General features: G+C 40.1%; 1 protein-coding gene across 2 annotated transcripts in view; it reads left to right on the top strand.

Moving 5' to 3' along the window:
- The first annotated feature begins 2,357 nt into the window (after positions 1 to 2,357).
- vwa2 (von Willebrand factor A domain containing 2) overlaps positions 2,358 to 14,907 on the top strand; it is a 91,153-nt gene continuing 78,603 nt past the window's right edge. For both annotated transcript variants that reach the window (XM_041210293.1, XM_041210292.1), the window contains exon 1: positions 2,358 to 2,444. The gene's annotated coding sequence lies outside the window, so the exon portion shown is untranslated. The remainder of the gene's footprint in view (positions 2,445 to 14,907) is intronic.

The following is a 14,907-nucleotide window of genomic DNA, read 5'->3' as shown; positions in this document are numbered from 1 at the left end:
TAGTGGGTGCTTGGAGCTTCAAGTTTCTGCTTAACAAATGGATGGAATCCATCGCACCAGACAAACAAAAGAAAGAAGTTGCCAATTCTTCAATTGGCAAGCTGGGATGTCAGGATTATTAACATGGGACTGACAGACAACTTGCAGCTGGTCGATAATGTGGACAAGACAGCTGTGATCGAAATGGAACTTGATAGATTGAACATCGACATAGTGTCCCTATAAGAGACCAGGCTTGCCATGATCAAATTACTGAAAGAAAAACATTACATGGTCATCTGACAGGGGAAGAGTTCAGAGGAAACATGAGCAAGATGTAGGCTTTGCTGTAAGGAACTCGCTCTCGATGATTGAACTCCCACAAATGTTTCAAAGTGTGCTCTCTCTATCTGCCTATCAACTCAAACGGGGCCAGATAACCTCGTGAGGTTCAATGCTCCAACACTGTGCTCCTCATAGAACTGATCTATCAGCGGAATCCCTAAGATAAAACATCATTAAGTACGGGGCGATTTCAGTGCAAGAGTTGGCATGGATAACAAGATGACCCTCCTGCCTCGGGACATCATGACATGGGAAAGATAAATGAGAAAATGGACAGAGATTACTTGAGCATTGCTGCTACCATGAGCTTTGTGTAATTAGCACCCTTTCTGAACAAACCATGCCACACGGCAGCCTGGAGACAGATCAGGGCATTCAATTGGACCTGATCATCAACAGAGGTGACTCTCTCAACAGCATTCTCAATACACACAGCTACCACAGCACTGGCTGTAATACAGATCTGTCCCTGGTGTGTACAAGGGTTAGGATGGAACCCTTGAAGCTTTTTCATTCAAAGCAGAAAGGCCAACCTCATATCCAAGTCAGCCTATCCAGATAAGAATGGACAGTTCCTCCACTCCATTGAACAGGTACTCTCCTGGTGTCCCAGACAGTGCAGAAATGAAGTGCAACATACTTGGAGGCACCATTTACAACAGGACACTCTCAACATAGGATTGTTGTGGTCTTGCTCCCCCTAATAGGCAATATCACTATACATTAAAATATGTCCAAGGGCAAACTATATCATTATAAAACCAAAATATTGTAGACGCTTGAGAACTGTAACAAAACCAGAAAATGTGGGAAATACTGGGCAGGTCAGATGGCGTGGGTGTGGGGATAACCAACAAGTCATCTGGGACAAAAACAAAAATAGTTGGAAAAACTCAGCAGGTCTGACAGCACCTGTGGAGAGGAATACAGTTAACATTTCATCAGACTCTTTATCAGAACTAAAGAAAATTAGAAATGAGGTGAAATATAAGCTGTTTGAGGGGGTGGGACAGGTGGAGCTGGACAGAGGGCCAGTGAGAGGTGGAGGCAAAAAAGTGATTGCCAAAGATGTCATAGACCAAAGAACAAAGGGGTGTTGACCGTGGTGATATTAGCTAAAGGATGTGCTAATGGTGACATTAAAGGTGGAAAGCAGGCTGAGCCAGTGATAGATAGCCCTAGTGGAGGTGGGGTAGGGGAAAGGGATTGAAATGGGCTTAAAGGTAGAGAATAGGTGGGGAAAGAAAAATATAAAAAATGATAAATTATTAGAAAAAAAGGGGAGGGGGGCGTCGGAAAGGGGGTGGGGATGGAGGAGAGAGTTCATGATCTGAAGTTGTTGAATTCAATGTTACGTCCCAGAGGCTGTAAAGTGCCTTGTCGGAAGATGAGGAGCTGTTCCTCCAGTTTGCGTTGAGCTTCACTGGACCAATGCAGCAGGCCAAGGACGGACTTGTGGGCATGAGAGCAGGGTGGAGTGTTGCAATGGCAAGCGACAGGGAGGTCTGGGTCATGCTTGCGGACAGACCGAAGATGTTCCTCTGTCATCTGGGACCCTTGGCGCCAGGGCGGATTACTGTACTTTACTCCAACTGGTAGTTTGTCGGTTTCGCCTGACACTAAGCCATTCACAAACAGTAAGAACAAGTGCGAGACAATGCAAAGCTGAAAGCTCAAAGTATGATTTTAAAACTTAATAATTAGGGTTGGTTTTTTAAAAACAAAAAAAAAATGTATCCCCTGATAAACTTAGTCAGAAAAGTGTATCGATCAATTCTTGGCCTCAGGAATTTGGGCCGAATCCCGAATAGAAACAAATCCTGCCTCAACAGAAATAAAGACACCTTCGATTAATCGAAGCTAAGAATCTGAGTTGTGTAATGAACTAGCGGTTGAGTGCTGAAGACATCCAATGAATCACGGGGACTTGAGATTGCATAACTGAAATGGAATGAAAGTTGACACTGCGGCTGCTTCTTAATCTGTTTCATTTACTAATGAGCACCCCACATAGCATCCCCGGAAGTGAAAAGTGCGGAGCTCACAGCTGCCTCTGAACTTTGCAAACAAACAGACCGATTTCAAACTCCAGGCAGTACTGATAGCCGCAACCTCAAATGGTGAGTAAATTGTATCCGTTTAATCTCAGTCATTGGTAATGCAAATATAAATGTTTTACACTTTTAATCTGTCACCAACAGCAGTTGCTGCTCAGGGTTTATGATGGCCGAGACCTCTATCGTTCTGTTCTGTGTAGCCCAAGACTCTAAACTGTGGCATTCATAAATGAGATATTTTCTGCAGTCACTCATAACCCAGTGCCACAAAACTTTCACTTATTGAGGAACAATCTCTCCGTCTCGGATTTTTTTTGTGATATGGTGAAATGTTGCCCGTTGCTGATATTGAGGTGATTTAATTATTGTGGTTCAATCAGGACGATTCAGGATCACCACAAACACACACAGTTCCATTTACCGTCCGCCAGAAGATTTAAGCAATTGTCAAAAGTTAATGCAATGGAACTCAGCATTCTGTTTAGTTGATTTATTTACACTTTTTGCGGCCCCAAATCGTTATTAAACATCTAGAATTTGTCAACATTGTTTTCATTTTTCAAGTTTAGTGAATTTATGGGAGTTGAATCGATTTCAATGTTTATAAAAGGGCCGAATCGTGTTCGCTTTTTGTTATAGTTTGGATGTTGCCAAAATCGCAGGTTCAACCTCGCTTACCCCTTTGCCGCGTCCATGACGGAAGGAGCAATGGTAAAATGACAGGTCTGAGAGACATTTTCAGCTAAAAAATGTTAATCTCCTCTCGTTATGTGATTCATTTATGAAGTGATTTAGTACACTGCCAGCGGCAGAGGAAAGGTGGGGGGGTGGGGGGGGGGGGGTGGGATAAAGTCTTAATATTCTCTCGGTATGGTTTTTTGTTTGATGGAATTTTTGTGTTTGCGAGATGGGCGGCTGGAGTTTCAAGTCTACCTAACAGACCTTCTTTAAACCGATCGTATTGCAAAGGGCCGTCTCGATGCATCGGCTCTGTAAACTGCAGCACTGCCGAGTGAATCAATTTGAAATGCCATCCTTTCCTCCAGTTTATTGAAACAAGTTTAACTCAAGGGTTGAGTGAATTTCTCCAACACCATGTTCGCTATTAGTCGTAGCTCGCCGGTTTTAAAGGATACATGGGATAGAATGTGCACGAATGGTACAACCCGAACGGCATCCGCCGCCTGCATCTCTTCTGCCCAACCTGCTGTGTGATTTCCGTAAACACGGGCGGCGGGGGAAGCCCTCCTGGTTTCAAACCCACACCGGATCTTTGATTAAATTCCAGCGGACAGTTAGTTAGCGTCGAACAGGCACAAACGTTCATTTGTGTCGTTACCTTGGAAGGTGCTGAAAGAGTGATTTCTGTGCAGGAATTAGCATTTCTGTCTGAACCGCGATCGGAAGGAGACGGAGAGGGGGGTGGGAATCAGAGTTATTAACGCGAAATGCTAACTAGGAAACTGGCCCATTGTCCAGAATGACCTATTTATAAGCAAGGCACGTTCTGTCTGCTCGGGAACAAACAGGCACAAAAGGAAACAAAAGAGGTTTGTACAAATGACCTATTTAATATAAAATACCTTTGGCAGCTAGGTGTCAGTCATAGTTGTACAATTAAAGGAGAAATGTATGATTCTTGGATAATTGCGATGCAAAATCTAATGGCTTTTGATATGAAATGACCGATGAAAATACATAATCAAGAAACAATGTATAATTCTAATAACTAGCAAGGCAGCAACTAGCAATGTTTAAAGCCTAAACCAATTTTTTTGTTATAAATCACAACATAGCTGTTTATGGTTTATTTACTTATGAAACGGGAAAAATATTAAGCTTCACAATGAGTAATCAAATGTATTAATACTGATCTACTTTGGGGAAAATATATTTATGAGGATTCTATTATTTTGCTGAACTATTTTAATAAGCCTCATTTAAAAGCACCACAATAACCAAAACATATATTTGGGGTTAATGAACATTGCCGGTTTCAGGGTAACACATTACTCCAGTTTGAATGAATAATTCCATACTAGAGTTGAAATGAGCAACTTTTTTTGAAATGAACAAATTCAGAAGTATTTACAAATTGGGCATTATCATGAGATTAAAATAATTGAATCTCAAATTTTGCTTACAGTTCAGGATGTCAGCTTGTTTTAACCACTTAACTGTTAAGAATTTTATAATATAAGAAAGGCTCATAATTCCCTTGCAGTTGTTTAATAGAATGTGAAGAAACTCCCATTGTTCTATCCCCTTGTGAATTCCATAATATTGTTATACAGCATCACAGCCACAGTGTATTGGAATAAATACCATATCTTCCAAAATCTTAGAGAACAAAATATTCCAAATTATACATAATTATTAGTTTTTATTGAACAATTCATACAGGGAAAACCAACAACGCATACTGATAATACATGATGAAAATGCACGGCTTATGCAGTGCATTGACTTGCTGTCCCCAGATTAACAAAAGTGTGAGTGAATTAAAGTCAATATGGGTGGAATTCTGGATCGCTTTCTATTTTGTGTTTTTTTTTCTCATACCTTGTGTAATCTAAGCAGCTAAAATTCCAATGTTTAAGATATCTAAATTAATACTAGTCCCTGTCCAAATGCAGCAAGGCCTGGACAATATCCAGATTTGGGTTGACAAGTGGCAAGTAACATTGGCGCCACACAAGTGCCAGGTAATGACCATCTCCAACAAGAGTGAATCTAACCATTGCCCCTTGACATTCAATGGCATTACCCTTGCTGAATCTTCCACTATCAACATTCTGGGGGTTACCATTGACCAGCGACTGAACTAGGCTAGCCATATAAATACTGTGGCTACAAGAGCAGGTCAATGGCTAGGAATCCTCCAGTGAGTAACTTGCCTCCTGACTCCCCAAAGCCTGTCCACTATCTACAAGGCACAAGTTAGGAGTGTGATAGAATACTCCCCACTTGCCTGGATGAGTGCAATTCCAACAACACTCATGAAGCTTGACACCATCCAAGACAAAGCAGCCCGCTTGATTGGCACCCCATTCACAAACATTTACTCCCTCCACCACTGACACGCAGTAGCAGCTGTGTGTACCATTGACAAGGTGCACTGTAGGAACTCACTAAGCCTCCTTAGACAGCACCTTCCAAACCTGCGACCACGACCATCTAGAAGGACAAGGGCAGCAGACTCATGGGAACACCACCAACTGGAAATTCCCCTTCAAACCACTCACCATCATGATATGGAAATATGTCGCTGGGTCAAAATCCTGGAACTTCCTTCCTAACAGCACTGTAGGTGTACTACACCACATAGACTGCAGCAGTTCAAGAAGGCAGCTCACCACCAGCTTCTGAAGGGCAATGAGGGATGGGCAATAAATGCTAGCCCAGCCAATGAAACCCACATCCCATGAATGAATAAAAATAAAACTTCCACCCATAAATTATTGTGTAATATATACAAACAGCATAAATACTAGCCCTTCAAGAAATCTGAAAATTGTTTTATTCTTCCCTATGGATGTCATGGTTGATTGCTATGCTCTTTGCTAAACATTACAATAGCTTCATTTCCACCCATCTTTAACATTCTCCTTTTACCACTGCTTCTCACAGGTAGCACAGATATAATGGTGTGTGTTATATCCCAAATTATATTTATTTATTTCAGTCGGAAAATGCAATTAGTAATTGTATAATCTGTTATATAAAATAATGTTCTACAGAAGGAAAGCTATAATTTAAGGGTTCTGCTGGCATTTGTAAAACACTCAGCAATGACAGTAGCTACTTGCATTTATATAGTGCCTTTAAGTCAAAAGTACTTTCCAAGGTACTTCACAAATAGACATGGAAAAGGCACTGAGCCATGGGTGGGGAAATTAGGAAGAGTGGAGCTTTTTGAGAAGGCTTTTAAAGGAGATGACAGAGGGTGATGGGCCTTTTTGGTCATGCTTCAAAGAATGAGCTAATGTGGATGAAGGCTCTGACACCACCACTGGATTGAAGGGAAGGGATTTGCATAAGGTCAGAAGACTAAAGGGTGTGTGGGGGAAGGTTTAAGATTGTCAGAAGTTGCAAAGATAGAGTGGTGCAAAACTATGGTGCAATTTGAAGGCAGACAAAAGTTTGGATTCAGTATGTTCTGGAGGATGGTGTATCAAGGGTCATTGTAGGCAAGAAAGGTTATAGAAATAATAACTCTAGAGTTGAAAAGAGTATGGAAAAGAGTTTCAATGCAAGGGGGAGAGCAGAGGCAGTATTGTACAGATGGTTGTAAGTTATGGGGTTTAAAGGTCACAAAATGTCAAAATTGTGCACTGTCTGGTTCAGTCAAAATGAGTGTCCAAGGAGGAAACTTGTGTTTTGGAAGGCCATGGAATTTTTAGCAGGAGCTGATTAGAATCCGAATATTATTCAAATGGAGCAAGATCTGGGATATCTATGAGTTGATGTCTGACAAACAATCAAAGAACAAAGAGATGATCATCAAGTCAAGGGTAGTGGTGGAGAGTCAGATCCGGATGTTTTCATCACACATCTGGAAGCTGGCCTCATGTATACTGATAATGCCACTGAGAGGCAATATGCAAACAAAGAAAAAGAGGTAACCATGTTGCTTGGAAGGAGAAGCCATTACTAGAGGACTCTATAGTCATAGAGTCTTTACAACATAGGAGGCAGCCATTTGGCCAAATAAGTCCATGCCAGCTCTCTGTAGAGCAATCCAGTCAGTCCCATTTTCCAGCTTGATCCCTGGAAGTCTGCAAGTTTATTCCCCTTAAGTGTCCATTCAGTTTCTCTTTGGATTATTGATTGTCTCTGCTTCCAAGGTAGCAAGTTCCAGGTCATTATCACTCACTGCATAAAAAAGTTCTTCTTCACAGCCCCCATATCTCCCAACCAAAACTTTCAATCTGTGAGCCCTAGTCTTTGTACCATCAGATCGTTGGAGCAGCTTTTCTTTGGGTACCTTATCTAAACTTGCTGTAACATTGTACACTTCTATGAGATCTATCCTTAATCTCCTTTGCTCCAAGCAGAAAAATCCTTGTTCCTCCGACCTGACCTTGTAGCTAAAATTGCTCATGCGTGGGGCCATTCTGGTAAATCTCCTCTGCACTGTCTAAAGGATCTTCAAACCCTTTCTAAGGTGTGGTGTCCAGAACTGGGCACAATGCTTTATTTGTTGTCTAACCCGTATAAAAATTCAGCAGAACTTTGTTGATTTTCTACACAATATCTCTATTTATGAAACCCATAATCCTATAGGATTTGCTACTTTTTCAAAACGTCTTGCCACCTTCAAAGATCTATGCAGATGAACTCGCAGTTCCCTCTGTCCCTGCACACTCTTTAGAACTGTGTCATTAAGAAGACGCTGTCTCTCTCTATCCCTTCTGCCAAAATAATTCACCTCACGCTTCTCTGTATTAAATTTCACCTGTCACTTGTCTGCCCATTTTGCTAGCTATCTGTGTCTTGGTGCAGTTGATTGATATCATCACTGTTTGCCACACCTCCTTGTTTGGTATCTTCAGCAAATTTTAAAATTTTACTCTCTAATCCAATATCCAAGTACAAATCATTGGGCGGAATTTTACGCGGCAGGGGTGGGGCCAGAAAATGCAGCTAATTATTAAAAACTCCATTGACTTTGGCAGGATGTGAAGATCCCACTGGCAGGAGGGGTCATAAAATTCCGCCCAGGTTCCCTGTCGTTGAGCCAATTTTTTATCGAAGCTGATACATGTATGAGTGTAATCAAGTGATGGTAATCCTGTGTAGTTGAATGACGAAGGAGAAGTGATCGAGAAAATTACATTGGATGTATTGAATGCTACAGAGAAATAGATGAGGGAAATGAGATTATCATAAAGTACACCATTGATTACATTAAATAGGGCCGTCTTTGTGTTCTGGACGGAGCAGAACCTGGTCCAAAGGAATTTGAACAAGGGAATGTGGGAGAGGAGAAGTGCAATTGGGTGATGACAATACATTTTAAAGACCTAACCCAGAAATCAATAAATATACAGCACAACAGTGAAAACAAACTAATTTTTCACACTTATGATAAGGATTCTAAGCTGACTTTGCATATTGTATTATTCTGGTCTTATAGTTTTGGATATTCTAAAGTTATCTAAAATCTCTATATAACTTGATAATCTTTCAGAAGGTGATGATGACTGTTGGCAAAAGAATTATTGACATTGTCTTCCTATAATACATACATAGATCTTCTGTGCTTTCCATTGAACTCTAAAGTGTAATTTTTCATTCTTTGCCTGGAACTGTACATTTGCTGTGGATCACAATGGGTCAATTGCTCAGTGACAACCTTTGTCAAAAGGGCATCAATGACAAATGAATATTTGTATTTTTGACCTCATATGGAAGTTATTCTGAAGAGAAAAGCCTTTTGATCAGTATAGTAGCACAGCAAATCAAGCATTTGAGAAAATTAACTACCTGCATATTTTAGATTATTTGTTTTGCGTCACATTGCTGATTTTCAAAATCCCAGTTTATTGCATAGAACATATTTTACATTGCTATAGTGGCAATGGAAAAGCACTTATTCCGTCATATTAAATTACTCCCCAATTCTACTTCATTTTGCAATGTCACATCTCAAAACGCATGAGTTCTTCACAAAAAAGTATTCTCATTTATTGAGGCTTTTAGTACACTGTGAAAATACATACAGGGTATTAAAAAATGTGATTCACATTTTATGACAGTATCTTGTTATTTCCCTTGCATTGTGCTGCATAAATTGCTAACAATTGCTGTGCAGCAGAACTGTTCAGTGTTTGAGGAACTTGATTTTCATATAAGTGGCCTTTTAGAGCAACAGTTCCAGCTACGCCCCTAGCCAAGCTGTTCCAGTACAGCTATAACATTGGCATCTACCCAGCTATGTGGAAAATTGCCCAGGTACGTCCTGTACACAAAAAGCAGGTCAAATCCAACCCAGCCAATTACCATTCTATCAGTCTATGTCATGAAGCTATTAATATATATATATTATTGGAAACTATTTTTTTAAAGTAGATGTTTAGTCTGTGGGTGTGTCGGTGTATGCCTTAACTGGATTAAAGCCAGCTAGTCTGGGTGCTTTGATATATATTAGTTTTGAGATGTAAGAGAGGTAGGGTACATTTGCATTTTGTTGAATAGACCATTCAAAATCTGGCACCTAGCTAGCAGAGCCCAAGCATTATTTTTATATTAATAATAAAATTGATTCTATGAAAGGAGTTTAATGTTAGTAGAAGTAAAGTTCAAAGGGGTTGGTGATACAATGAGAATTTACATTCAATGAGATGCGCTGGATATAACCAACAGCAGTTTTGTGTGTGCAGAACAGAGGCAATGTAAGATCAAAGCAGCTGTAAGCCTACAACTGTCTCCACAGGACCCAAAGTGAAAGGAACCTCATTTTGAATTTGTAAGGTGAAAATGCTTTACCTGGTGTCTGCTGAAAGTCTATGGGTTGCTGTTGCCTTAATGGAGATAAGTCTGGGAATTTGTTATAAGTTATGATAGTAGTAATTTGTAGCCATGTATATGTGTTTAATGTGTTGTAAATTAATAAAACGTTTCATTTAGTTTAATATAAAAACCGCTCAAGAACTGATGGTCTTATTCCTGAATTCAGAGTTGCTTCTCAAACACACCACTTAAAAATATAGGTTATGACAGTTGTTTGAAGTTTCCTTCTGGGATTTTTAAATATCTTAGCTTTACCAACTACTGGGTCATAATAATTGGAGGCTCTAGTGGGATACAAATATTTCTAATTCCTTGATTGGTTTGGAATTGGTGAATCTTAAGGTTACGAGTACGAGAAGCACTTTGAATTCAGGAGATGATGAGGTATTTTATAAATGGTGAGACTGCAAGATGGCTTTGGCAATTGCTAAGGCTTGTCTGGGAATCAAGGAGATAACTCTGATTGGGTTGGAAAAAATAACCAAGAGTAAGTTAACAGAGTTGGCAGAGAAGTTAAAATTGGTATTACCTGTGGGAGCTAGGAAATCAGATATAATTAAAAGTATAGCACAACTTCTACGGTTGGAAGTGAAACCTGACACTAGTGAGTCACAGCTACAAATGAAGACACTTGAATTTGGACAAACAAAGGAACTGAAAAAGCTTGAATTTGAAGCAAAGGACAGAGAAATGGCTTTTAAAAAGGAATTAAAAATTGTTAAGATAGAGAAGGAGGAAAGAGCAAAAAAGAGAGAGAGAATTCCAGCTGAAAATGTTGGCAGTTAAAAACAAGACTCCAGTAGGTGAGGAAGGACTTATCTCATGAGTAGAACCCAGTGGGGAGATGCTTAAATTTGTACAAGATCTTCCAAAGTTTGAGGAAAAAGATATTGAAGCATTCTTTATTTCATTTGAGAAGCTAGCTAAACAGATGAAATGGCCACAGGAAAACTGGATGTTATTGTTACAGTTTAAGTTGCAAGGTAGGGCGCATGAGGTATATGCTTCGCAATCAGAAGAAATGTTGGTGAATTATGATGTGGTGAAAAAGACTATTTTGAGTGCATATGAGTTGGTTCCTGAAGCATACAGGCAGAAATTTAGGAATATGAGAAAACAGCCTGGCCAAACTTATACTGAGTTTAAAAAAGTAAGACAAAGTAATTTTGACTGGTGAATATGGGCATTAAAAATAGAAACAATGTATGCAGCTCTTGGGGAAGTAATCCTTTTGAAAGAATTTAAAGATTCAGTCTCTTCAGTAGTGAGAATTCATGTGCAGGAACAGAGGATTGATTCTGTAAGACAAGCAGCGGAGATAGCTGATGATTATGAGTTAGTTTATAGGGATAAATCTTTTTTTTGTCACCCTTTCAAATTGGAAAAGGATAAAAAGTGGGGAGGTGAAAGAAAGGTAGGTAGTCACAGAAAAGAAGGAGTAGCTGGAAGTTCCCAGGAAGTTTTCTCTCAGAATAAAAAGGAAGGCGCTGAAGGTAGAAGTGACATTCGAAAATTGAGGTGTTTTCATTGTAATAAAGTGGGGCACACGAAGTCAGTGTGTTGGAGATCACAGGAAATATCTGTTGGGATTTTTGGGGTACAGAAAAGATCTGGAAGTAAAAGAACTGTGGTTTCTAAGGTTCAGGCACAGGAAAAACCAGTAGTTTGTGTGCAGGTGAAACAGGGAGAATTAATGAAAAGTGAAGAAGTTTACTCAAGAGAATTCTGAGGATCAGGTTTCAGAAATATTTAAAGATTTTGTGTGTGAAGGGAAAGTCTTTCCATGTGTACAGGTGGAGTAAGTAAAGATCTTGAAATTTTAAGAGACACAGAGGCTAGTCAATCTTTAATGTTGTGGCATAGTGATATTTGTTCTTCAAAGGGAGTAATATAGGAGCAGGAGTTTGTGGGGATGCTAAATCTATTCTGTTGTGGAAGGTAAATTTAAATACCAAATGGAAGACAGGTGAAGTTATAGTTGGAGTGGTAGAAAAATTGCCCATTGCAGGGGTTCAATTTGTTCTGGTTAATGATATAGCTAGATTGCAAATGTGGGTGATGCTTATGGTAGTTGAGCAGCCTGGAGAAGTGTTTTCAACTGAGGTGTTACAGAAGAGACATCCTGGATTCTTTCATGATTGTGCTATAATGAGATCAAAGGCTCATAGGAAAGAACAAGACAGGCAGGCAGTTCAAAGGCAAGAAGATAGTGTCAAAATCCAATTAGCTGGCACTGTATTTGATAACATTGTTCAAGAGGAAGGAATACAAGAAAATTCAGCTGAAATGTTTAACTCAAAGAGGTTAGTGGAGTAAAGGAACATGATTTGCAATTAAAACAGTTATATCAGAAAGCTTACTCAGAAATACAGCCATTTCATCTATGGATTATACATGTTTCTGGAAGAGAAAATCTGTTCACAGATGCGTTACCAAAAGTTTGAATCTTAAAGGAAAATTGGACATTTAAAAAAAAACTTGGACACTGAACTGGAGTGATTTTTGTTAATACCAAGAGGGGGAAAGGAACCTCATTTTGAATTTGTAAGGTGAAAATGGTGTCTGGTGAAAGTCTACGGGTTGCTGTTGCCTCAATGGAGATAAGTCTGGGAATTTGTTACACATTTCTACAAATTACAAATAATTTATATGTGTTTAATGTGTTGTAAATAAACTAAATGAAACATTTTACTAAATATAAAAACCTTGAGAACTGATGGTCTTATTCCTGAATTCAGAGTTGCATCTCAAACATACCGCTTAAAAATACAGGTTATGTCAGTTGTTTAAAGTTTCCCTCTGGGATTTTTAAATAACTCAGCCTAACCAACTGCTGGGTCATAACAGTCTACCCTCGATCATCAGTAAAGTAATGGCAGGGGTCATCAACAATGCTATTAAGTGGCACTTGCTTAGCAATAACCTGCTTACTAATGCCCAGTTTGGGTTCCGCCAGCGTCACTCAACTCCCGACCTCATCACAGCCTTGTTTCCAACATGGACAAAGAGCTGAACTCCCGAGGCGAGGTGAGAGTGACTGCTCTTGACAGCAAGGCAGCATTTAACCGAGTGTGGCGTCAAGGAGCCTTAACAAAACTGAAGTCAATGGTAATCAGGGGGAAAAAGCTCCGCTAGTTGGAGTCATACCTAGAACAAAGGAAGATCGTTGTGGTTGTTGGAGGTCAGTCATCTCAGCTCCAGGACATCACTGCAGGAGTTCCTCAGGGTAGTGTCCTAGGCCCAACTATCCTCAGCAGCTTGATCAGTGATCTTCCTTCCATCATAAGGTCTGAAGTGGGGATGTTTGCTGATGATTGCACAATGTTTAGCATCATTCACGACTCCTCGGGTGCTGAAGCAGTCCATGTCCAAATGCAGCAAGACCTGGACAATATCCAGGCTTGGGCTGATGAGTGGCAAGTAACATTCGTGCCACACAAATACCAGGCAATGACCATCTTCAACAAGAGAGAATCTAACCATCACCCCATGATGTTCAGTGGCATTACCATCACTGAATACCCCTCTATCAACATCCTGGGGGTTACCATTGACCAGAAACTGCACTGGACTAGCCATATAAACACTATGGCTACAAGACAGGTCAGAGGCTAGGAATCCTGTGATGAGTAACCCACCTCCTGACTTGCCAAAGCCTGTCCATGATTTACAAGGCACATGTCAGGAGTGTGATGGAATACTCTCCACTTGCCTGGATGCAGCTCCCACAACACTCGAGAAGCTTGAGACTGTCCAGGACAAAGCAGCCTGCTTGATTGGCACCACATCTACAAACATTCACTCCCTCCACCACCGATGCACAGCAGCAGCAGTGTGTACCATCTACAAGATGCACAGCAGGAATTCAAGGATTCCTAGACAGCACCTTCCAAACCCATGACAATACCATCTAGAAGGCTTAGGGCAGCAGATAGATGGGAACAGCACCACCTGGAAGTTTCCCTCCAAGTCACTCACCATCCTGACTTGGAAATATATCACCGTTCCTTCACTGTCGCTGGGTCAAAAATCCTGGAATTCCCTTCCTAACAGCGCTGTGGGTGTACCTACACCACACGGACTGCAGCAGTTCAAGAAGGCACTTCACCACCATCTTCTCAAGGGCAACTTGGGGTGGGCAATAAATGCTGGCCCAGCTAGTGAAGCCCACATTTCATAAATGGATAAAAAATGACTTTACGTGTTGTGTGATTTCTATTTGAAAATGGGAGAGTTACATACCAGAATAGATGTTGTGAAAGAGCTAGGCTGAACATTCTGTTCTCTTGTAAAGATAATTCCTATTTAATTACATATCACTAAGTATAACTTGAAATCTTCACATTTTTCGCAGTATGGTAATTAATGAACATTATTCCCTGTGGCTGTTCCCCAAGGTCCATATAAATAAGTTAACTCAAAGTAAAGCCAGAATTTGGAAATGTTGATGCTAGCTACCTAGTAACATTAAACGTGAATTTTATTTTTAATTAATTTAATGTGATGCACTCTGAGATGTAAGTGTCTGCATAGCTCAATTGGTAACATTCTTGTTTTTGAGTCAGAGGCTGTGGTTTAAGTCCCACTTCAGTGTCTATTCTAGGTCAACACTTCAATGTAGTGCTGAGAAAGTTGAAAGTGTTGTCTTTTGGATGAGCCCTTAACTTCCACCTGCTGTTCAAGAGGATATAAGGGAACCTATGGCAAGACTGGGAAAAAAGCTGGAGTCAATACTTTTCCCTCAACTAACACCACCAAAATAGATCAACTGGTTACTATCTCATTTGATGTTCATGGTACCTTGCTGTGCTCAAAATTGGCTGTTTTACTTGCCTACATAAGAAACATGAGTTCACTTCATTATCTGTGAAGTGCAAGATGCCCAGCGGATGTGAAAGGTACCATACAAATGCAAATCTTCCTTTCTTTCTATTGTTTTATTATCTTTTTTCCTCATTTAAAATAGTTGGGGTATCTATCATTTCTTCAAAAATAAAGAAATGAACAAGTA

This window comes from Carcharodon carcharias, chromosome 17 (assembly GCF_017639515.1).
Source record: "Carcharodon carcharias isolate sCarCar2 chromosome 17, sCarCar2.pri, whole genome shotgun sequence".
Classification (NCBI taxonomy): Eukaryota; Metazoa; Chordata; class Chondrichthyes; order Lamniformes; family Lamnidae; genus Carcharodon; species Carcharodon carcharias.
Note: the sequence above shows the minus strand (reverse complement) of the source record. Positions and strands in the feature narration are given on the sequence as shown.